The 27011-nt window shown below is 37.9% G+C and overlaps 1 protein-coding gene across 3 annotated transcripts in view; it reads right to left on the bottom strand.

Annotated features, from left to right (window-relative positions):
- The window catches only part of FGF14 (fibroblast growth factor 14), a 548196-nt gene that overhangs the window by 247807 nt on the left and 273378 nt on the right, over nt 1-27011 (bottom strand). The gene's annotated exons all lie outside the window — the stretch shown is intronic.

The following is a 27011-nucleotide window of genomic DNA, read 5'->3' on the forward strand; positions in this document are numbered from 1 at the left end:
TAAATACTGTACAGAGAAAATTACTGTGTCAAAGTACTTTGATCTTTCCAATAAAATTCACCTAACATAAAAATACCTTACAAACCACATTCCTTCCCTCTTCTTAGCTTCTCAACACTCAAGAAAAAGATAAAACTTAGGTGTAGTTTTCTTGTGTTAAATGAGCATGTAGATGAGCTACAGAGCTTGAAAAGCAGGCAAAAAAAATACATGAAAAAGTTTACTTCAGGATAATTTTTTAAAAGATGTTTTGCCATCTAGATAGTGGCAATCCATAGAAAAGTGTTTCTGAAAAGACCACACAAGTGCAGTATTTGGGTGACAAGCTTACGGAGCATTTTCTGTGGCAATGTGACTGGGCACAATAATTCTATAAATACCCCATCTCCAGTTTGCCCATCTGCCTAGGAAATATTTTTCCTTCACCTGAGCTAAATGGAAGAACTGCTTCACTAAAAAATGGACAGAGCAAATCATTCATCTTCAGCTGTCATTCGCAACTTTGCTCATGAATGATAACTCCTGACAATGAATTTAGTATTTTCTTGCCATCCAAAATAAATATTGTTATTGAGATTTTTCTAGGTTTAGCTTGGAGAGCAAACCAGGAACAGGTAAAATAGTCATGCTCAATTATGCTAATCAGAGGACCCGTATCTCATTAAGCTCTGAACAGTCTTTAACCCTTTGATTAATTCATCAGTTTGTGGATCTAGTGACCTGACAATGCCCTGTGGAACTGGATAGGAGACAAGGATGATGGGGGTGAGTGCGAAAAAGGCCATTACATCAGCTGCACAGTGCCATGGATATTATAAAAATTAGAATTGCTCTATAATCATAATATTTCTCACTCTTTGTACTTGGGTTTGGAAAAAGAAAACTGAGGTCTTTGATGATATATGACAAGTACTCTCCTAATAATTTTGGTCTCTTCTCGGGGCTCTGTGGGAGTTTTCTCTAGATTATTTTGACTGCATATGGAGAGTTCACACACATCCTTCTGCCAAAGCTGGTGATCTCAAGAGATAGTTGTAGTCACTGGCAGAGTGTCACAAGACAAATACAAAGAGTTGATAAGGCAGGCAGGACATATGATCAGGGTATTTCACAGTAGACTGGTGTTTACAGTGAAATAAAATTGTCTTAGGAGTAAATAAAATAAAACAAGTTATATAGATTAAAAATAAAGTCATTTGGTAACATTATAGGCTGGACTTTCAGAACTTGACAAGGTTAAGACGGTGAGAGAGAAAAGGAACCATTTTCAGGCTGGGGTTTGTGAGGATAAAGAGAAGCTTGTTCCTGGCAGCACCTCCCTCCCTATTTCCAGTCTCTCCATCCAGGGCCCAGTTCTGGCATCTGCATAAACATGCCTCTTCTAGGTACCCCATACCTTTTATTAAGCCAAACTGAATTTTAGTTTACATTTCCACCATTTTTATTCATCAAATATTTATTTATTTTTTGCTTTGTGATAATTAGTAAAGACTTCTTCTTTGAAATCACCATAATAATATTTTAATCTATTAACTTATGTCACTTCATCATAGACCCAATAATTACAAACATTTGGATTCCAGGAGAATCATAGTGAAATAATATGTTCAAAAAACAATTACCTTTAAGATAATATGTACCACCAATTATACATTAATTGGTCTTCTCTGACATTGTTCTTATGCACAGGAGGCCCTAAAATAAATTATTTTCAGGGGAAATTCTGATAGGCTGTTTCTAAGTTTTTGACCCTAGATATGTTGTTTGCACTGATTATCGCATATTTCATTGAGCACATCAAACATGGAGGCTATATATATCCAGATTGTAAAGTCCACATGGCATTAGGGCCTGGAGTATGGTGTGAAGGAAATGCCATCTTCTAATTCTGTACTACTTTCCAAAGAACCTGAAGCAAAATACTTAATAAAATTAAAAATTCAATGTATGCTAGTGCCTGAATGAAAACAAATTTGACAAAGAAACACTATTTGCCTTTTTCCCTCTATAGACTCTGATGACAGTTTTAGTTCAAGTTCATTTTTTTCAGCTACAATAGCAATCTAGTAAGTAGTGTGCCACCTTTTCAACAAAATTACCAAAAAAATGCAAATATTCTCTCAAACATGATACATCATAATCCTCAAAACAGATCTGTTAGAATATAAAACTATTAGTCCCCAATCCAAAGCTCCCTTTGGAAGACAGTTATATGAATTTTGGCATAAATAGTATATTTTTCTCAGTTAAATAAAATCTATTATTGTCATGAATAACAACTGTGATTTAAGTGGCCAATGTAAGTTAAGGCATAATTTTAAGTATTTTAAATAAATTAATTCATTTAATCATAAAAATTATCCCATGAGGTAGTTCAATTTTAATCCATATAGTTCCAATTTTAAAGTTGAGAAAATGAGGTTTAACAAGGTAAAGGAAAACATTATTCTCTTTTCCCACATCATCATGTGTATGACTACATGTATTTAAATATTTTAACTAAACTGCTATTAAGATCATTTGGAAAGGCTTTGAAAATTTGGACATAATGCTAAATAAGTATTTTTAAAATCAGGAAGTTGAACAAGGCCACCTAGAATGAACAGGAAGCAATGTGTGAGAACTGAGATTAGGTAGCTGCTACAGCTAATTTGCCTAGGAGTTTTCACTGTCGGACCAAAATTTATAAAATCCATGGACCTCAGCATAGCCTAGCCTGTATTGCACAAGTTTGGGAACCAGATAACATAATGAATGATGTTTTCAAATATTGTGGCTCTTTTCAACTGTGGCACATCTGAATCAATTGTGGAATTTATATAATCACAGACTCCCAGGTGACATTGTAGATCTGCTGAATAGAACCTCCAAGTATATAACTGAAATCCATAAAACTGAACATGTATGTTTTACAAATATGGACAATTAGTTTTATGCTCAAAGAGTAGGATATGTATCATTATAATTTACCACATCCAACACACTTCCTTATGTACCAATTATCCATAAATGCAAGATGCTAAGAGAACAAGACTCAGTTCTGACTCAAGGAAGACATTTCATTCAACATTAGAACAATATGCCTGGCTTTGGGATGAGCCAACCTGACACAATCATGACAATTTTGAGAGAATAGTACATGAAACCCTGTCCTCATATCCTAACCCCTCCAAGTCCTTCATCCTGAGGTCCAAGTTAATTAGAAACCATCCAAACTGTCTCAGAAGAGGACATTGGTCATCCATGCCCTACCACTCAGTGTGGCATATAAATTATTTAGGCTGCTCTGTGGTCTGAAGAATCTGGTTCAGTGGTCCCTCTTTCCAGGCATGGCCACAACATCTCATGTGCCTGATTACCAACTTTCCCCTACTAGTCAAGACTTTCGGAACCTGGGTTCCACTCCATAGAGTATTTTGTGCCAGCCAACCCTGATTCCCATGATAGATAATCATTCCATTTTCCCCTTAGGGTCCTGCCCCTCCCTTGGAGAAATTATAACTTGCTTGAATTGAAATATAGTAAGTTATAAAGTAGGTATTCAAATTCAAGTTTCTAATTCTAAAATTCATACTCTTCCTACTTTTACAGCATAGTGATTAGATTTTTCTCTCAAAAAAAAAAATGAGCTGTTTTAAACAAACCGGTAGCAGGGACTGCTTAGCAGCTAGAGACAGGCTCAGCAGAATGTACTCTGAGCATGCTAGGAATCCACGGCTCATCAGTGCTGAAATCAAACATGCCTGATTTATATACAAACAATGGTGACAAGATTGTCACAGCACACATGGTGACTTCATTGGCTTGGGACATTATCCAAAAAACAACCAACAAGCACTTCAAAGAAGAGGGCAGGAGATGGCCCTTGTGTTGCCTGCCATGTGTGTCTTTCTAAAAAGCCAGATCTACTTAGACCAGATGTTCTACTGTCTTCATCCAATCTTAAGATCATTGTGAATTGCTATAAATAGGGACAGAAATATTCACTATTTTAATATTTATTTTGAAAAGTTAATGAAGAAAAAACAACACAGGAAGCAGAGGGTTTTATCTACTGATCATCAAGTTACATCACAAATATGTTCTCTTATACTATGTTTAATCAAATGAATAAATGCATTTGAAAATGAATCAACTTGAGCCACTATAACATCACATATGTATATTGATATGAACTGCATCACTATAAACAACTTAGAGCTTAAGAAACATTAAAAATTTCTGATGCCCATTGTAGCTTTTTATTCTACGATTTTAACAAATCTAACCCAGAGTAGAAAACTAGAAAATATTTCACTTTGAGATTTTGTGAGAGAAAAACAATTGAAATTTTTGGAATGGTGTAATTTATGGAATAAAATTAGTTTTTCTCTCCACTCCCATCATTTATCCATATCAACCAATAGCCAAATAGAAACAACTAACATTTTCTTTGGGAGTAATAACTATTTAGTAATAGTGATAGGAAAAGCCTCTAGATTGTTCAGTTCATTAGATTATTTATCAGATATTAAGCCTTTGCTATGTCTTAGACTCAATGATAAATGTTCAAAATACAGGTATAGACCAAGCATGTCAAACTCAAAGGCTAACAAAGTTTAAGTAATGTGGGCCACAAAAAAACAAAAGTTTCAATTTTCATAGAAACTGAAGTTTATTTCAATAAGAGACATGATGAATACAAAGGGCTGAAATAAATGAGTAATTGTTAACATAAAATAATAGAACATTTTAATAAAATTTATTTTTTCTTGAACATTAACTTACCAGACACTGAATAACTGCAAAAATTAATAAGCGTAACACAAATAAGCCTATTTTTCTTGTTCTCTGAAAGCAAAATATTTCCTGTTGCACACACCAAACAAGTCAGTCCAAGACTAATGATGTGGCAATCGGCTGCTAACATATTCACTGCTAGAAATGGTGTGCCTGCTTATAAGGTATGCAAGGGAAATGAATGTAACACGATTATAGCAATCAATCATTAGCGAATGTTGTAATTCGTCATTAATAATTTTGTATAACAGGATATTGTAAAAATTGAGTTACAAAATTTTTATTAAAACGTTCCTTACATACCGTTATATTGGCTGGGTCACAAAAATACAATATTTGTTGTGGGTCACAAGTTTGACATGCTTGGTGTAGACAAAAGAGACATGTTTTTTATCTTCATTGGGCTTATAATCTTGTGTGGGAAGAAGTCAATTAATGAAAATATACACATTAATTATTTCTTATTAGAAGGTGAGAAAGAGGAGTATGTGTTAAGTATAGAATATAATTTTTAGCAATACTAGATCAACTATACGAGAGATTTTCATTCATACTATCATTATTCATTGAGTTCCCAAATCACTAAGAGAAAATAATATAATTTAATACAAAGATTATCTGTTCATCAATGAATAATTTGTTTTCAGACAAACTTACTGGAAACCAAGAAAGAAAAACACACCTTGATTAGGTAAAGTTTACTAGGTGGTAAAAATTAATATGCTAAGCTAATCAATTTGCCTGGGTTTCAGAGATGGGTATCTCAGGGAAAACACACCACCAGATAACTTCATGATGAGGTAAGGAGACCAAGGGGGCAGTTTGTGTAGATATGACTCTGAGCATCATCACTGTGAAAGAGCTGCAACCAATAACCAATCTTAACAGAAAGGGCTGCCAAAGCACAAGGGACAGCAGTTAGCTAGGCAAAGTCACTAGGCATGAGGACGGAAATGAATGTATTTAGGGAAAAGATTAACCTAAACCTTGTGGTTCCTGACCAGAAAGGGTCCTTAAGATCATTTGTGATTTATTTTTATTTTTATTTTTTGCAAAATTTTGAGCATTTCAAGGAGTGCTCAGGTATCCAACTTCAGAAAGGTATTCAGGAGGGCTGATCCATATCTCACTATAGTCTTGCAGGTCAGTTTAAATGCTGGGAACTTTGATGTAGCATGAAGGAAAGGTGACTGTGGTAATAAGTCCTTCCAACTCCCCTGTCCATGTCTCTTCTGGCACAGTAACTGTCTTGCCTTTCCTTCCATAACAATCCAGGCTCCTCAGATTAGTCTCTATCGAAAATATAAATGAACACTCTGTGCGAATTTCCATGGGATCACATTGCAATTTGGGCATTACAGGGGGAGATTAAGATCCGCATTATAGAGAAATGCACTAGATATCACTATCACCATGTGAAACACGATTTAAGCACTGGGTATTTGGCAACAGCTTTATAACATAAGTCAAAATAAAATTGGTTTCCATGCCTCCCATATAGTTACATAAAAATCTTAAGTAGCAAAAATGTTCATGCTTTAGTTTATGGCTTTCCAAGTACTTATCATTGTCATATTATGTAACTACCCACAAAAAGAATATTAACTGGTTAATTTTCACCTCTTTTATACATTGATTTACATCTTTTATAACTGAGGGCCTGACTGTGAAAAAGACCCAAGCATAGAATCATCTTTGCAGTGAACAATAAAATTAAATTGTGCTCCATTGGAATGAGGTGGGTAAGGCTTGCAGTTGAACAATGCATTGATCATCATGTACTTCTCACAATGAGATAAAAAATTCTTACTCAGCGATGACACTTAAGGCTCAGATATCCTAAGAAACTGCATTTGTATAGCTAGCTTTGGGATTAGAGCACAGATTTAAATTACTATGAAGCTCATTCTCTTCACTAAAAGATATTACTCCTAATTTATTCATAATTTGCTAACTGTTGGCATATTCAACACATATTATGAATCAGAAATGTAAATATTCTTCCAGATAAAAAAGATTAATCTATATTTTTAATTTGATTAAATTATGGCTAAGATCTCAATAAAGATACAATGAAACAGAAGGGAAACAAATTGTAGCGATGCCAGCATTCCTCATTTTGGAACTTTGGATGGTGCTGAGTCCATAAATGCTTCTCTAAGGATATTTAGGGATTTATTTCCTTAAGACTAAGTTAGTATATATGGCCCATGATAAATGTCAGATATTTATAGCTGAATCAATTCATATGGATATTGAGTAAAACATTTTATAAAGGAATGAAACATTAATTTAAAGAATCATGATGATGGGGTTTCTATTCACTTATTGGTCAAGGTTTCTTTAGAGTAATAATAAAGTGAATATAGTTTGATGTACATTTCTAAAATTACAAACCTATTAATTAGCTTCCTGGAAATGGAATGATGAAAATGATAGGGGGACACTTGAATTCAAATAATCAATATAAGGGTTATAAATATGCTACTCTTGTACTCTAAATAAAGATGACGAGTGCCTGATTCCAAAACTCCTGAGGGTCCACAGCTCCACACTGCCTTCACACTAAGCAAGTGGCAATGCAAGGACCATGCTCACTGGGTGCTTATGCTCACGATTAAATAAAAATTACTGAAATACAATTGTTTGCAGCCTTCCCTCTCTCCTGCTCGGTGGATATAATATTTGTTTGGCTTTATTCAGCCTCTTCCTTCTACTCTCTTCCAAAGAAGGCTCTGATTTGTCTGCCTAGTTGCTCTGTGCTCTGTGAGTGAGAATCAAAGAGAAACAGAAAGAAAAGGAGGTCAATAAGCTGGGCTAAAAAGATAAGGCCTGGTGGAATTACACATTTAAAAAAATACTCCCAAGAAAGGAGAGAGAGCAGTCACGGTGCATAAAGAAGGCAGTCTGTGGGGAAAGAAAGTGGTAAGACCTTAAGATATTTTGAGAAACTGTATTTATTCCCTCCATGGTATTTGAGTGGTTCCAGTACAGATCTTGAGTTAATATGAAACGTGTATAATTTTCATCTGCCGTGCTCCTTCTAGAGTGGTGCTGTGTGGGTCTCTGCTGTGTAGGATGAGCACAGGTTGTGGGGGAGCCAGGCATGGGAACAGACACTCTCCATAGACTGTGCGGGCCTGCACAGGTGCTCTGTGACTGCCACAGAAAGATGGAGGCAGAGACCCATGAGAAAAGCTCCAGGGGGAGACAGCAGTAATCCCAGATGTGTCCTACTCATCCTCACCTCCTACCAGTCAAGGTTTTATTCCCTGGGAGTGGTCCTTATGAAATCTACCTGAGGAGACAGATTGCTCAGAGGCCAACTTTGGTCCAAGCCTCTTCAAAAGACACAACCTAATGACAATATCCAGGACTTCACTTGACCCAAACCATGTATGTGCTTTCTGAAATTTCCTCTTACCCTATAAAAAAATGCCATATAATAAGAAAATCCTTGAATACTCCACTCATAGATCTGAAAACCTAAAATCTGTTTCCATGAAAACAAATGCTAGTCTGCATAGTATCTTCTTGGTCATTGTTGTTTTCAATGCATTTCAAATAGGCTCTGACTTATAGAATGTTTTGAATCACATCTAAGTGAAACTAACCATGAAAAAAGTAACAAACTGTGCCAAACAGTAGCAAGATCACATAGCAGCATACAAAAGAAATAAACTAGTCCTACAACTAGGAAGTGTTTAGTTAGTAGGGCCACTTAACAAGAAAACCTTTATATTGGACCACATTCTAGAAGAAAGAGCATTGTATATTTTAACAGAATACAAATCAATATTTCAGCCTTCTTACCTACACACACACACACACACACACACACACACACACACTCCTGCATGCATACACAGAGCCACTATGAAACTCAAAGGGGACCTAAAAGACCTATACTCTTACGCTTGTCACTTCAACATAACCTTCTCTTGATTTGCAAAATCCTTGCAGGGCAAGTTTTGAGCTGCCAGTGCTAAAATATATACTCAAGAAAGGGAAAGAGAGCCTGGTCCCTAGGCTGTATTGGGATGCAATGTCTTTTCAACAAGAACTCTCACAGGTTCTACAGCATTTATATCCATTTTAAGGTTTATGTGCATGGAATCATTTGGCTTTAGCAAAACAGACATTAAAACGATTTCACAATTGCAATTCAAAGCTCTTGACCTCACCATTCCTATCAGCTCTGCTCACCCATGTGGAGATGTGCAGTGTGGGGAGGTGGGGCTGTATATTGCAGAGGGACTCTGTACTGTCTGCCTGAGAAGCAAAATGCTGCATCTTAGGAGACAAGCTTCGAAAAGTGAGGCCCTTTAATCAGAGGAAAATACAAGCTTTGTTTTTTTGCTGTGATCTCAGCAGCTGTGCCTCCCTTCATTCTGGGATCGATGCATTCTTTTATCTAACAGCAGGAAAGGAGGTGATTGTGTAATGTGGCAGCAGATACAAAAGGAGAGAATGTTAATGCAGAGGCTACAACTCAATTTCCCTAGAGACTGTATCCTCCAGAAGCCCAGGACCCGACAGAATGAGTTGAAGCTGGCTCAACAGACTGTGACGAGTCATCACATTACAAGTCAGCTGGAACCTCTGATGGAGTCATAGCGTTTTCTGGTTGCCGGGGAGAGAACAATGAATTAAAAGGCTCTTCCGAGTTAGAAGCATAGCTGTGAGGCAGGTGATTTGTACAGATGACTCTTTCATAATGCTGGCTGTTTAGACAATCAGGGGATGGTGGTGGCAGCATTAGTCACTGAATCTAGATTTTCTGTGAAATAATAAAAACATCCTTCCTTTCTCCTGTCTATCCCTCTTACAGCAGAAATGAGGATGTGGTAATTGAGGCCTTAGCCTTGAGCACCACATTTAAGAGGGCAACAAAACAATTAGAATGAGGATATTATTCCAGTACAATATTTTTAAATGAAAATCAACATCCATAGTAAACTATATACCACATTTTTCATTAAAAACAGAATAGGATCCCATTTTTGCAGCACTGAACTCACTTGCCTCCCCCTAGTCCCAATCCTGCTCTTTTAAGGTCTGTTCAGAGCATTAAATGCTGGATATGCCAGAAAGGTCTACAAAGAAAGAATACTATTGCCCTTGAGTACCTACTAAAGGCCATGTGTGAACCTTACAGGCCTTTTTATAAACCACATCCCATGGAATCCCTGTAACCTTTTGAGGTCACCATTATTGTTTCATTTTACAGACATTGGGACTAAGGTTCTCATAAGTCTCTGGGCTAGGATTTGAACCTTGAGTGTCCAACTCCATCTCCTATGTCCCTTCCACCCTATAGTGCCATTACCCACTAGTAATGAAACTTGTACTGAAACCTGTTTGATGTGTTGTAAACACTTCTAATAATACAGAGCGGCCAGGTGGGGCACTCTAACGCCCGAGTTGATGGTTCAACAACTGAGTCTCCTCCCCTGCCCCCCCCCCCCAAAAAAAAACAGCTCTATGCCCCGAGGTACAAGCCTGTCAGCAAAATGCATGACAGAAATGAGGTTCTAAGGATACTCCATGGTGAAGTCAGAGCTGGGTACAGAAAGAGAAGGCAGAGGAGAACATATGGCTTTCTTTTGGTATTCGCTAACTTTTTCTTTCCTATTGCACCAATGTTTGGATGAAGATTGGTTCAAAGAAAGCAGATAGCCTTGTTTAAATATTAAACTTCCAGGATAATCTCTCATCCTTCGTTCCAGTGTCCTGACAAAGGTGGGCAATTTCCCATCTAATTCTCTACTAGGCTGGCTCTTGGATTCTAGAATGTGTGTTGCTGAAGGGGGGCCATGTGCCTCAGGGACAGGTGTGAGCACTGTGACCCAAGAGGCTGTCGATCTTATGACCTGTGCTCTGAGAGCCACTGCACCGAGCCTGCAGGCTGTGCCTGGATAATTAGTAAATCAAATAGCTGCTCCTGGGTCTGTGCCTGACATATTCACAGGCATCGCATTGCTAACCTTCATTTCTCGCTGCTAGAGCTATTGTTAGCCACTCTCATCTAGTGGAGAAAGAAGTCAGATTTTTGTTATAACATCTGGACATTTTTTTTTTTACCTCTGTAATTTTTAAAGTTCTTTCATTTCAGTATCTTTCTGTTGAGTCAGGGAATAAATATTCTGCTCTTTACCAGTATCCTAGGTAAAAAAGGAAGTTGCTCTACATATAGAAATTTGCAAATTCTGACCTGAGAGTCACCAATGGGTCTACAGTTCTGTGTTTATATTCTAGGAAAATACATTAAAGGCAAACATAGTGGAGGCAAAAACTAGAGCACATAAAGGGGAGACAAATCAGAAAGAACTGCCTGGAGAGAAAACCAAGTTAAGAAAAATCACTTATAAATTCAGCAGAGGGATTATTAATTTTTAATAGAAGCAAAAGAGAAACAGTGGCCAGTCTGTAAGCTGGGCTAGGGGCGTGGGGGTTAGGTAAATAGAGGGAAAGAGATTATACTAGGTATTGCAAACACAAAACTGTATTTTAACAGCTGTTCAGTTGATTTCAATGCGCACTAAAGTTTGAAAACCACTGGGCTTTGGCATAATATCAATGCATTTTTAAAAGGTATTTCTATTAAATTATTTGTAGTGGGAAGTCAGAGGGCTTTAAGAAAAGGCAAGAATATAACAAAAGAGTTCTTGGCAAATGAGAATGTGACAGGCAATCTGCATCCTCATTTCACAGATGTCTGTGGGAAAGTGGTAAGCATGGCATACCTCCTGCGTTATGACGATCTGATACAGAACTACTGACCTGTCCCAAAAGAAGAAACAAAGGTTACCAGAATTACTTGAGGGCACCCCTGAAGTGGGAGGAAGGGAAGGGGTGCATATTCAGCTTAAGTGGACTGTGATGAGAAGAAGCAGTTTTGAAAACACAAACAACACCTTACCATGCTACTGGTAGCATTATCTGATGCTATATAATAACATGAATTTATTAGAAATGGCTAAAGAGATAAGGAGACAAGAAGGACAAGAAGACATTAAAAGCTTGGGTCACAGAAAGAGAAGAGAAGGAGGAGGAGGAGAGGGAGGAGGAAGAGAGGGGGGAGAAGGAGGAGAAGAAGGAGGAGGAGGTAGAGGAGCAGCAGCCAGGTCAAGGGCACATACCCTGGGTTACAAATGTGATCCCTGGCCCTAGTTGGGGCTTCTGCAGGAAGCAACCAATGGATGTGTCCTTCTAACATGGATGTTTCTTTCTCTCCATCTGTCCCCTCCAATCTTTCTAACAGTCAATGGACTACTACACTGCTGTAAAAGAAGAAGAAGAAGAAGAAGAAGAAGAAGAAGAAGAAGAAGAAGAAGAAGAAGAGGAGGAGGAGGAGGAGGAGGAGGAGGAGGAGGAGGAGGAGGAGGAGGAGGAGGAGGAAATTCTTACCATTTGCAACAGCATGGATGAAGCTGGAAAGCATTATGCTAAGCAAAATAAGCCAGTCAGAGAAAGATAAATATTATCACATGATCCCACTCATTTGTGGAATATAATAAACAACATAAACTGATCAACAAAAACAGATCCAGAGACACAGAAGCATAGAACAGACTGTCCAACCTAGGAAAGGTGGGGGTCGAGGGGGTAAGAGATCAATCAAAGGACTTGTATGGATGCATATGAGTAAAACCAATGGACACAGACAGAAGGGAGGTGAGGGAATGTGTTTGGAGGGGGGAAGGGGGAGCATCCGGGGATAAGTCAATGGGGAAAAAGGGAGACTCATGCAATGCTTTAAACAATACAGAATTAATTTTTTTAGTTACAAAAAAATAAATAAAATAAAATAAAAATCAATGGAGAAAATATCCTTGAGTAAGGATTCCCATTAAAAAAGAGGAGTACTATGTTCTCCTGATTCTATACTGAGCAGAAAACAATATAAATATACCTGGATCAAGTTATGGACTCCTACATTCAACTTCTGAGAACTGCAGAATTCTCTATCACAGACCCATCTGAGGGCAATGAAGAATATTAACTTGAAAAAAGAAAAAAAATAATGCTAATATTTCCTCTCAAATTTAAATAACATTGGGAAGATGAGATAGATGAAGAAAAGGAGACATCCTTCACTCTTATCAATCACAAAATCTGAGAATGAAAACAACAAAATATACAGAGAAGCAAATTTCAAATTTTGAGAGGAGATTACTCTCTGAATTCCATACACTCTCCTTCACTCAGATGGGTGACTATAATTATTAGGCAGCATTTTGGAAAAAATCATATTGTTGATCCCTCAAAATTTGTTAGTGACTTAGTATTGAACATTAAAATAAAGGCTTTAAAACTTTTTACTAAGGTTCATTATGAAAGTATGTCCTACCGTCTTTCTATATTGTATTAATTTTCTATTGTTTCTGTAATAATCTATCACACTTAGTCTTTTAAAAACAATACAAATTTACCATTTCATAGTTCTATATATAAAGTCTGACACAGGTCTCAGCTGGGCTAAAATCAAGGTGTCAGCAATGCTGTGTTCCTTTCTGGGGGCTCCTGCAGAATCTGTTTCCTTGCCCTTCCCAGCTTTTCATGGTCCCCTGCATGTTTTGGCTCACGCCTCCTTCCGCCGTCACCTAATCCAGAACATTGCACTTTCCTGTGACCTTTCCTCCAAAGTCACACAGTCAGGAAAGTTGTCCTCCTATAAAGACCCATATCAAAATCTTTAACTTAATTAAATCTACAAAATCCTTTTTGCATGGGAGATAATACCCATAGGTTCACACGTTCCGTAGATTAGGACATGAATATCTTAGTAGGTCAGGGATGGGCCAAGCACATTGTTCAACTGACCACAGAGATTTACTTTTATTCACAGGCGGTGAAATACTTAAGTATTATATTATTTGTAATATGAGTAAAATGCTTTAAAACTCCATCCCAAAATGTTTAAAATTATATCTTCTTCAAGAATTTTATCCTAAAATTAAAAGTACAATGTGTAAAGGGAGAGTATTCATCCAGAAATAGAACAGAATAAGAGAATACAGAAAATATTATAACTGCTCTAATGACCAACACTGAATAAGTAGCTAATGTATATCTGAATCTCTCCCAGTCAAAAGTCAATCATTTGAGAAAAAAAAAAAAAGTCAGTCATTTGGTAAACTGATTCAGAATAAAGACTTGCCCTAAAATGGCTACATAAAAACTAACTAAACAAAGTCAGTTGCATACCAACCACATTATAAACCAATATCTGAATGAATTGAGCTTCCTCATACATTTGAGTTATCAGTGCTTGAATGCTACCCCTGTTCATTCACTGCATAGCAAGTCACTCCTGACTAGAATAAAGGTCTCTTTTTTATATCATGAAGGAAGGAATCTTCTTTCATATCAGTGAAGAAAAAATGCAAATGAGGTAAAAACATGAGTAAAACTAATTTTTCCATCCAGTCCTGGAAGAGTGAGGTGTGAAGGACATAACCCAGGGTTGGAGAGATGACACAGAAGCCAGCTGAGAACTTCTAGGGTGGATACCCACAGTATACCTTCATTATTTTGCATAACATGCTACAATATTCAAGTTCAGAAATGCCCATTTTGAACTGTGTGGCCATAAATTCATACTGACGTTAAATATTAATCGGTTTGAGTCAACCACCATTGAAAAATGTTTGAGCTTCTTTTATTCCAAAATGGAAAAGGGGTCCTATATAAGAAAAAGTTAATATGCAAATCGGCTGAACGGCTATGACATCAATGCAGAAGCTGCCCCCTGGTGATCAGTGTGCTCCCACAGGGTAGCACCACTCAGCCAGAAGCTGGGCTCACAGCTGGTGAGCCAGCAGCAGCTGCACTAAGAATATCCGACTGACAGCTTAGGCCCGTGCCCCGTGAGACATCCCCCGAGGGCTCCCAGACTGTGAGAGGACACAGGCTGGGCTGAGAGACACCCCTGAGTGCACAAATTTTGTGCACCAGGACTCTAATAATAAATAAAAACAAAACAAAAGGCCAAATATCTTAACAAATGCCTCATTGAAAAAGGTATATAGGTGACAAATAAGTCAATAAAAAGATGTTCTGTATCATATATTATTAGGGAAATATAACTTAGACAATAAGATACAACTATACAGCTATTAGAATGGCCTAAATCCAGAAACTGACAACACTAAATGCTGATGAGGATGTGAAACAACAGGAGCCCTCATTCATTGCTGGTGGTGATGCAAAATGCTACATTTACTCTGGAAGATAGATAGGCACTTTTTTTTTTTTAATAAAACTAAAATTATCTTACCATATGTTCCAGCAATCTTGTTCCTTGGTATTTATCCAAAGAAGCTGAAAACTTATGTGCACACAAAAACCTGCACACAGATGTTCATAAAAGCTTTATTCATAACTGCCACAACTTGGAAACAACCAAAATGTTCTTCATGTAGGTGGATGGATAAATAAACAGTAGTACATCCAAAAAATGAAATATTATCTATATATATAAAAGCCTAAGTGACTGTTAAGACAGAATGACCTGAATGACCAGAACGACAGGTCGCTGTGATGTGCACTGACCATCAGGGGGCACATACTCAAAGGAGGAGCTGCCCCCAGCCTGCAGGCCCCAATCAGCAATGGGGACTGCCAGCCAACCTCCCAGTCCCTCCCCCTTGCTGACAGCCTTGATAGTCTAATTGGGGCAGGGCCCTCGGACTGGGATGAGGAACTGGGGGTGGGTGGTGGTGAAAGTGGCCCCTTTACCAAGGAGGCTGAGGGCCAGCTCCCTCCTTGGGGTCAGTGGCCAACCTCCTGGGTCTATCACCCTGGTCTTCCACTTGGCTGGCAGGTCCCAACTTCCCGATCAGGGCCAGGCCCCGGGCTGGGACTGGGAACCAGGAGTAGGTGGCGGCAGACACGGGTGGCAAGAAAAGGAGGGGGTGGGGAGGCAGGGAGGCAGGGAGGCAGGGAACCTGATTGGCCCTGATTGCTGTGTAGGTCTAGGGATCCCACCCATGCACGAATTTCGTGCATTGGGTCTCTAGTTCAACAATAATAAGAAAAGAGTTACTAAGCCATAAAAAAAAAAAAAAGGAAGAATCTTAAATGCATATCACCAAGTGAAAGAAGCTAATCTGGAAAAGCTACATTCTGTTTGATTCTAACTGTATAGCATTCTGAGAAAGGCCAAACTATGGAAACAGCAAAAAGATCAGTGTTTGACAGAGTTGAGGGAGGAGGAAGTGATAAACAGAAAAAACACAGAAGATTTTTAGGACAGTGTAACTATGCTATATGATACCATAGCAGTATATATATTTGTTTAAATTCATGGAATGTGCAACATCAAGATTGAACCCCAATGTAAACTATGGACTTTGAATTATTATGATGTTTCAGTGTAGACTCACAGATTGCAAAAAATTACTACTTTGATAGGGGATGTTGTAGTGATGGAGGTTATGCATGTGTTAGGGCAGGAAGTATATGGGAAACCTCTGTTTCTTCCTTTCAATTTTACAATAAACCTAAAATTGCTCTTAAAAACAAAGTATTTTTTAAAGCTAGATTTTATTATTATTAACAAGTCTTTACCCCATTTGAAGTGTAATAGGAAATCTGGAAGTCAGATTAGGCAGAGCATTGATTATCTAGTCTAGGGGTGTCGAACTCAATCAGAGAAGGGGCCAAAATCTAAAATCCAGCCTAAATCGCGGGCCGAATGGTTTACCGAACAGTCATTGTGATGGAAACGCAGCGGAGTGCAGTGATGACAGCGCAGTGCAGGCCACATTGCAAGGCCTGGCGGGACGGATTTGGCCCGCGGGCCTTGTGTTTGACACATGTGATCTAGTCAGTATGCAGGGCTATCTTCCACTTTAAAACACAATTTGAGGGAAGGGAGATCCTTAAACCTGCTAAAGGCCAGAATGCTTTCCAGTCTTCCTCTAACCAACGTTCAGACCTCCCCTGGAGTGGTAGTTCCCCCAGAAAGAATCAGCCACCTAAGTGATAGTTTCTTCAGACTGCCACTTTCTTCCTGACTCTAAACCTTTCATCAGCACCCCCTTTACAAGCCCCTAATTCTCTTCCCATTCTTCCAAAGTCCTATTACTTGAGGATGTACATCTGAATACCGTGACAGACCAACCACAGCTGAACTAGGTAGGGACCTTATGTAGATACCCAACACAAAATGTATGATAAAAAATGAACATATGCAAGAAAAGCAAATTTCTCTTCACGAGTCATTTCCTTTAGCATAAACTATTTTTCTAAATTACCACATCAATTCTCACACATGAGTTCTAGATCACCCACTACCTAGGGCATGGCAAGAGCCAATATGTCAAATAAAGGATGATGATGAGTAAGTTCACATCTGCGTGACAGCTAACATCAATGCGGATTAAAATATGGCATCATTTAGTAGAGCAGGCACTTCCATGCATGACACTGAATTGTAAAACTGTGCCAATTCATCTCATTGCCAGTGAATTAGCACAAATTACTCATTCTTTCTCACTTGTTAGTCACTGTAGCCTCGCTCAGTGAATTTAGATTTTATTCCTTTGTGACCTTGTCTATTCTTACACTTAATATTAAGTCTAAGAAGCATGTTTCATAGTAAGAACTCTCCACTTATGACAATAAATTCCAACAGGCCATGACTTGTGTCATTTTTGTGTCTGGTGATATAATCCAGAATTTCATAGGGGGCCTGACACATAATAGACACTTTTTTTTAAAAGTTTGGAATGAATAAACAGATGAATACTGTGTCCACTATGTGTGAATCATCATGATAAACAAAAAGGTAAAAACAAAAACAAAACCTCCCTGCCCTCATGGAACTCTCAGTGAACTGGGAAAATAAATATTAGTAATGTGCGTGCCAATATGTGTTTGTGTATTTTCACAGTGTAATGTCAAATGCAGAGTACTAATATTTCCTATGGGTTAGATTCAGGACAAAATTTGATTCAAAGTAAAGCAGAGTGTGCTACCCTCAGCACTCTTGACATTTGGGGCTGGACAATTCTTTACTGCAGGGGTCTGTTTTGTGGATTATAGAAGGTTTAGGTTCATTCCTGGCCTCTCCTCAGTATAAGCCAACAGCAAGAATGTGAATTTACCAGACAGAGGAAAGGAAGAGGAGAAAATCATGAGCTTCTGGATGAGAGCATCTGGACTGTATTTCTTTATTCTGGCAAAATGCACAAAAAATAATAACTGCCTTATAATTATACTAGAGGCCCAGTGCATGAAATTCGTGCATGGGGTAGCGAGTGTCCCTCAACCCAGCCTGCACCCTCTCCAATCTGGGACACCTCCAGGGATGTTAAACTGCCCGTTTAGACCCGATCCCACCAGGTCTATTGGAGAATTGTCATTGATGTGCTCTGACTCCCCATAGTGGCCTGCAAATAGGGATGTCTTCTTATCATTATACTTGCACAAGAACAGGACAGCAATAGTGACCACAATATGTGGCTGGAACCTCACTGACATTCCACATCCATGTCAGTTAAGGGGTTACTTATCTGTAGCTTTTGCTTATCTGATCATTTTGATGTTCAATTTGAGCAACTACAATTGTACCCTCGAGGATAAAATTCCAAGAATCATCTCAGATGCTTCTGATCAAGAACCTAGGTGAGCACAATGGTAGACTGAGAATGTCACAACATCAACGAGGCATACATCCTTCAGGTATGATTCAAGGGGAAATTGTGGTGCTGATGACAGGCTGTAACACAGACCTAAATATATGTAAATGCACACAGAAGTTTCAATTCTCATTGTTTGCCTGAAACAGAAGTGCCTGATCTCTTCCACAAACATGACATTTTAGAATTTCATGAGGAGTGGTGAAAATATGCAAAATAGCACAAAAGACTGAAATAGGAGAATTTGGTTAAGACATAAGAAACCGTCAGCACAAATATTTCTAATGTTGGTTACTATGCAGCACTGTGACATCCATCATGAAAATTTCTTTAAAGCTAGAGAATAATAAAATTCAGGGCAGGTTAGTGGGGGTAGAAAAGATATTATATTGTTCATAGGAACCCACTAAAAGAAAAAAGCACAAGTTGTATGTGTCTTATTAGTAATCATATTAATCCTACAATTTAGAGCAGTGTAATGTGAATGTTTCCTCCCCTTAATTCTGGTGGTATGCTTTAAATTGAATTAATGCAATGCATTAATTCAAGTATGCTATTCAGTCTGAAAGCCTTTGCTCCTAGAACTCTAGGATAACCTGCCTGATACAATGTAGAAGCTACTATAGCATGTAGACCACGCATGTCAAACTCGTGGCTCATGGGCCACATGTGGCCCATAACAAATATTTTTGTGACCCAGACAATATAACAGTATGTAAGAAACATTTTAATAAAAATTTTGTAGCTTAATTTTTACAATATCCTGTTATACATAATTATTAATAACTAGAGTCCCAGTGCACAAAATTGGTGGAGGGGTGTGTGTCCCTCAGCCCAGCCTGCACCCTCTCCAATCTGGGATCCCTTTCACAATCCAGGACTGCTGCTCCCAAGTGCTTGCCTGCCTGCATTCCTGATTGCCCCTAACCGCTTCTGCCTGCCAGCCTGATCAACCCCTAACCACTCCCCTGCCAGCCTGATTGATGCCTAACTGCTCTCCTGCCAGCCTGGCCACCTCTAACTCCCCACCCCTGAAGGCCTGGTAACCCCTAACTGCCTTCCCCTGCAGGTTTGGAGCCCACAACTGCTCTCCCCTGCAGGCCTGGGCCCCCCACAACTGCCCTCCTTTGCTGGCCATCTTGTGGCAGCCATCTTGTGTCCACACGGGGGCAGCCATCTTTGACGACATGGGGGCAGCCATATTGTGTGTTGGAGTGAAGGTCAATTTGCATATTTCTCTCTTATTAGATAGGATGAACTACAAAATTCAATAATGACTGCTTACTATAATTGTGTTGTATTCATTTCCCTTTCTCGCATTACAGCAAGCACACCATTTCTCTCCACTAATACTAGCAGTGAATACTTTAGCAGCTGATTGCCACATCTTAGTCTTGGACTCACTTGTTTAGTGTGTGCAACAGGAAATATTTTGCTTTCAGAGAATAAGAAAAATAGGGTTAATCTGCATTACACTTATTAATTTGTGTAGTTAGTCAGTGTCTGGTAAGTTAATGTTCAAGAAAAAATATTAATTTTTATAAAAAGGTTCTATTATTTTATGTTAATAATTACTCATTCATTCCAGCCCTTTAAATTTAGCATGTCTCTTATCGAAATAAACCTCAATTTCTATGAAAATTGAAGCTTTTGTGGGATTTTTTTTTTTTTTTTTTTTTTTTTTTTTTGTGGCCCACATAAACTTAAACCTTGTTTATTTGGCCAGTGTTAGCCTTTGAGTTTGACATGCTTGATGTAGACAGTCATTCATGCAGAAGGACCCAGAGTCTGACAATCACGCTGCATAAGGACAAGAAAACAAACTGAATAGCTAAGTTCCCTTCTAATGTGTCCTTATAAGCATGACACATAGAAATTAGTAAGTAACCAGTCTTCTCCCTTCCCACCAAGGGCCTCTGTTGATGTGCTGATTTCAGCTTTACAACCCCCAGTCCACCCACAAGAAAAAAAGAGATGCCTTTTATACTTGCCCCAATCAAAACACCTGATTTTCCACTTATCCAATCTCTAACTCCTTCTTCTAAAGCCTCTCTCTAAACTTTAACTGATCATTAAAGAGATACTCAGAAGAAAATTATGAACATGAGAAAAGATACATCAATATAATAGAATTATACACACAAATGGATTATGTTTAACTATGCCCATGAATAGATATCAATATTTGTCCATAATGAGTAGGAAAAATGAATGCATAGTGCCAGAAATATTTTTGAGTTTCATTAATATAAGAAGCACAAAGTTGTTACTATTTTATAAAAATATAAATTAACTATGAACACAAAGAACTGGAGAATGATGATGCAACAAATATGAAAAATTAGCATAGGTGCTCAGGCTTAAATGTGGGATCTTAGTCATCAAGCTTTACTTGACAATTTTACTCATTGTTGTGTTAAACTACTATTTTGCTTTCCTTAGTCCTCCCTCAAATGGCACAATTAACAACTTGCAACTACTGTTTTTGATATCCAATTAAAGGCAAAATATCTGAAAAGGTTTATTAAACTTAATTTATCTCACCTTCAGACAATTGTTGAAAAGCACAAGATTTGTACTGATAGATTGAAAGCCTTAATTTCTTTTGTACCATCATTAATGAAGATTGTTTTCAAGATGAAAATGCATGGATTTACTGGACTGGAAACATGGTTTTCACATCAATAAATTATTTCAAAATAACTGTTGCCTATCCTACTAATTCAGTTTCTCCATGACTTACATGGCCTTATTTACTTCGGGAAAAAGTTTTAATTGGATCACCAAACCATCTTACCAGATGGATCTTTTTTGTGTTACATTTTAGTGTTACATTTTAGCATAAAACCAATAAAAGTCTATTGCGATATAGCTGCAATTTTCAATCATTTTTTTATCTCATGGCACACAAATTCATTACTAAAATTCTGTGGCCAATCTGATAAAAATCAATAGGTATAATTTTGATTCATTAAGCCTCTAGATCAGTGGTTCTCAACCTTTTTAATGCTGTGTCCCTTTAATACAGTTTCTCATGTTGTGGTGACCCCCAACCATAAAATCATTTTTGTTGTTACTTCATAATTAATTTTGCTACTGTTATGAATTCTAATGTAAATATCTGTGTTTTCCGATGGTCGTAGGTGACCCTGCTAGCAGTTCTCAACTGTGGGACATGACCCACAGTTTGAGAACCGCTACTGTAGAGCCTAAAACCATCGGAAATTATGAACAATTATCATTCAAAGATTATTAGGATGGCTTATAGGCCCCACATTTAAGCCACTTCTTTAATAAACAAAATCAACCAGTTTACCCCTCTCTCTCTCTCTCTCTCTCTCTCTTTCTCTCTCTCTCTCTCTCTCATACTTGACCCAATTACAATTTTTTATTTATTTTAGAAATAATTCATATAATAATACAATGTTGAAAGGTTATTATAATCATTTATTCTCTTGAGAGATATTTAGGGATATTCATTTTTATATCACTAGCTTGTTGAGGACAGGATAAGGATTGAAATGTTTTAAACAACTTCACCTTCCCAAGTACTTTTTGTCAGCATTAAAAACAAAAGTTCAATCATGCTTTTTTCTGGCTTTTATTTAGAAATATAATTTGAAACAAGACTCTTAAACTAGGATTATTATTTTGGTTATTTGAAAAAAGCAAACATATAAAGTGGGGGTTTTTTAAGCAGTTTATCATGAATTATGAGAGTTTCTAATCCATGAAATGACCTACTATAGACATGTAATCAGGATTTTTAGGGTTGTTTTGTTTTTTTTCAAACTAGCCGAGTTCAAGCTGTTTAATGATATAGAAAAGTGGAAATTAAGCCTCTTATGTTGTACTCTGGCTCTGCCACTTATAAACTGTTGTGGCCTTAGAAAAAATATCCAGTCTTTTTTTTCTCTTCTGAAAAATTGGGGTAACAATAAATACCTATACTATATGGTCAACTGTGAAAATATGAGATAGTGGGTATGAGCAAAGCAATTAGCAGAGTATGCTGTACTGTAGGTTAGTACATGGTAACTGCCATTGTTTCACTGTATCTTCCATTACGGTTTCCCATGTTTTATGCTCACAACACCGGGAAAGTGAGTGTAACCTCCATATTTGACTTGAGACTCTTATAGCTCAGATATTCAGTGACTTTCCTACTGTCACATAGGACTCCTCTGCAAGTCTTCTGATTCCAATACCAGCTGTGCTTTCTCAGACTACTGGGGGCTGGGCTACACCGCACCTGGGAGGAGCTGGCCAGGGAAAGTGACGTGCATCTCTGTGAGAAGGGGGTGGCCCCTGGCATCCGGCAACTAATCCAATGGGAGATCACAGCCAGGGGTAATGGCATTGGCCACTGAAAACCCACAGTAACCCAACTCTAGTACCGAGGTTGTCCTCACTCAGGCACATTTACAATGTTCCTTGGGCTTTTCTTCTCTATGGAGGAAAAGCAGATTTTTCCTATACACTGCTGTGGAGTCCAACTTAATTCTCTAATACCATCACACTAATTACTTAAATCTGAATAACTCCCTGCCCTAAAACAGCAATCTTTGACATTGCTGTTTCAGCTGATAATGAGAGAAAGAAATTTCTTTCAAAGAAAACTAAAAAAATAAAAAATTTAAAAAAATAAGATAAAAAATAGAAACATTAAAATCTGTGTCTTCTGAGAAAACATCAATAGTCAAAACAAACTCAGCAAACCATATAAAAGAAAAATTTGGAAGAAAAATGAAATATATACAAATTTGAGTAAATATTAATCTAAAACATGCCAGAAAATCCTCATAGACTATACGTAATTTAAAATAAAAGGCACAACCTTTGACTTGTACAATCCAATTCCCTTTCCTTTATTACCTTCCTTTAAACTCGTTCTTTAATGAATAACTATGCTCTTTCTCCATCTCAGTGAATCAGAAAATCCAGTTTCTTATTGGCTCTTAGAATCACCGTTCCAGGACAGAGCACCCAAGCTAGACAATCATCTTAGCACCTCGCAGTCCGTCCAAACCCTTCTTTCTGTTTGGAAGTCCAAACCATCATTAACATCTACCATTTGCCAGCCTGGGTGCTATGGTTTGAATTGTGTCACACGGCCCAAGATTCATATGTTGACATCTTCACCCCTAACACTTGAGAGTGTGACCTTATTTGGAAATTGGGTTGTGAGGGATGTAATTAATATAAGATCATAATGGAGGAGGGTGGGTCCCTGATCCATATGACTGGCATCTTTGTAGAAAGAAGAAATTTGGACACAGATACACACATAGAAAGTTCATTAAACATGAACTGAATGATGGGGAGGGGCACCTACAAGTCAAACCACAAGAAGCTAGGAGAGGCATGGAGCATGTTTTCCCTCACAGCCTCCAAGAGAACCATCCCTGCAGACACATTTCCAGCCTCCAGAGCTGTGAGAACATAGGTTTCTGTTGTTCAAGACCCCCAGTTTGTGGTATTTGGTTATGACAGCTCTCCTAGGAAAGTATTATAGGACAAGATGGTTGTCACAGAAAATTGCTCCCAGGACTTGGTAATCTGTTAAAAGCTGTTTAAGTATATGGGAAAACCAAGGCAAACCCCAATGTAGTATATTTTCTTTCAAGGCAAAGTGGATGATTGGATTATTCAAATGTATTGTGAGTAAAATAAATGAGCCATCTCTAGGGCATACTTATTCTTCTTTCTGAATTTGGAGCCAGTATAACTCAACAGGTTAAGGAATTTATAAAACTAAAGGCTTTCTGGTTCATATATATCAAACTTCCTTGGGTGGGGGCGGGGTGGAAGCTCACATAAGCAAAGAAAAAGAAATTATTTTTTTTTGGATAAAAATATAATTGGTCATGGTCATCATACCTGCAATCACCATAACTTGCTTAGTCTGAATAATCATAGCTTTCCTGCAGGTACATTAAAATGTTGGGTTGGGGTTACTTTCCAGTTCCTTCTGGTTATGTGTAAAATAGCATATGGTAATATCCTATATAATAAAAGGATAATATGCTAAGTGTCCAGTCATCCATTCAACCAATCAAAGCGTAATATGCTAATGATATGCTAAGACCGCTCGCTATGATGTGCACTGACCATCAGGGGGTAGATGCTCAGACCGGTAGGTTAGCTTACTCCTGGAGTCTGGCCAAGTGGGATTGAGCAAGACCTGCTAGACACACCCTGGAGCCCTCCTGCAGTCCCTCCCTGGCCTGTCAACCTCCCATATTCCTTCCCGGCCCCAGTCATGCACTAGTGGAGTCCCTCAGCCTGGCCTGTGCCCTCTCACAATCCAGTACCCCTTGGGGGATGTCAGAAAGCCTGTTTCAGCCCAATCCCACTGGCCAGGCTGTGCATGAATTAGTGCACTGGGCCTCTAGTACAGATATAATATGATAGATATCTAAGTTTTTAAATCTAAAATTTAAAACATGTCTTCTACTCCAAGGATTTTGGAAAAGGGATTATGCATTTTATATTCTTTTAACACCACCTCATACCAATAAAAGAAATCAATCAATAAATTCTTACTGGATATCTATTATGTAATAAATTTTTCAAATAAGACATTTAATGCATCAGGGGAATGACTGTAAAGTATACAATTATCTCATCACTTTGCTGTACATCTGAAACTAATACAGAATGATATTAAATGTATATTGTAGTTAAAAAATAAGAAAATTCACCTACACACAAAAAGAGCCTTACTTCATTGATAGTTTATAATCAAATTTAGATAATGAAAACATAAATCCACTGAAAGAAAAGCTATGCCATAACAAATATTACAGATTATCCAAGATTAACTACCAAATTGGAGATGTCAAATCTTTCACTTCTCTATTCCTTGTCCCTGGGAGGCATCATTCTTTCTCTCTGAGCAAGAAATTGCCTGAAAAAAATGCTCCTACACTAGGCAATCCCACTTCACACTTAAGAACAAAGTGCCTGTCACCCTAGGCAAATAAATTTATAAAACAGGTTATCAATTCAAGGGCAATGTTGAACTAAATTTAACCAAGACTCATAGTGGCCCTGCAGAGTTTACTGCAAGCTTCCCTAACCTCTGCACCTCACCCCATGAACCAATATTTATTCTAGCACTTTCTAAGTCCCAAATGCTTGCTCAGTGCCTTATAAATATTTAATCCTCACCTAGCCCTGAGGTATATGTACATTAGATTCATTTCTCAGAGGAATAACTTTAGAAAAGTTAAGTAACACATACAAATAACCTAGAAATTATAATTTGTGAAGTTGGGATTGGAAGATTAACTAACATATGAAACTTACAGCTGACTCAAATGTTTATACTTTTCCTACCAACTTCCCTCAAAGGTGACAGTCAGAGTGAGTTATAGGGAATGAGATAAAATTTCTTCTCTCATGGATACATGATCTAGTGGGGTAAGTAGAAAAGTAAATACCTATTTTAAAACAATTTATCCTTAATTATGTGGAACTGCTCTCACATTGCACATTGGAGAGTCTAGTATCTGTGGCCTCAACTACTACAGTTCCAGTAAAGCCCACATCCCATCACTAGAGCAATAAAAAATGCCCCACGGATACCCAAAATGCCCTCCGAGGGCAGTACCTCCACTATAACGAACTGCTGGCCTCCTGGATAGAGAACAATCATGCTAGCCCTTAGGATCTGGCTCTGGCCTTCTTCTGCAGCCTCCTCTGCTGCTCCATTTGCCTCCTAAAAATAAGAACTCTTCCTAGTTCCCTAAGAGGGTCACGGAATCAGTCCATGGGGGCCTGAATGCCTTGTCTTCCTTTGCCTCCAACTATAGAGGCTTACCATTTGTCCCCAACATTTAACATAGTACCTGGCACATGAAACTCACTCACCAAGCTATAAAACATGAATAAAGGAGATTTCACTGCTCAAATTCCTTTAGACCACAGGCATGTGGGCAACACTGATTTAATGGCTGATACACATGTCTCCATAGTTATGGACATTTACTCTTGGTTTTTATAGCATTCTTTGGAACAAGGCAAGACAGAAAAAAACAACAACTAAATTTAAACCTGTTGTCACTCAAAGAAATACTGAGCTTGTATTATTTTAAATGTCAATTAAAGAGTTATTAATAGATTACATTATGAAAAATAATAGTGAACCATGATATTAGAAGGCTGCAACTTGTGACCACACCTTTTTGGTATAATATATCATATTGATCATTTCTTTACAAAAATAATTTTTTAAAAATCAGTGGATTTAGCTATTTTCTTCCCTGGAATTTTAGATAGATGTCTATAGTGGACATTTATAACGAATATCACTTGTGGAGTATACATTGACATTACACTTAACTAAAAACCAACTGTTTTGTAATGTGAGGGAGAGGCTAATACCCCTCAGCTTTGCCATCTCCCCTGTAAGACAATGGATGAAGCATACGGAGCCACAGAAGTATTCTCTCGATTAGAAAGAGTCCATTTTCTTAATGCCCTCCTCTCAGACCACCCTCATTGGTTAGCATTAATCAGATAGACATTCTTTGTCCTCTTCTCGGTCTTTACTGGTAGACTTTCCTTGGGATTTTTCAT

Source organism: Pipistrellus kuhlii, unplaced genomic scaffold (genome assembly GCF_014108245.1).
Source record: "Pipistrellus kuhlii isolate mPipKuh1 unplaced genomic scaffold, mPipKuh1.p scaffold_m20_p_3, whole genome shotgun sequence".
NCBI classification, from domain to species: Eukaryota; Metazoa; Chordata; class Mammalia; order Chiroptera; family Vespertilionidae; genus Pipistrellus; species Pipistrellus kuhlii.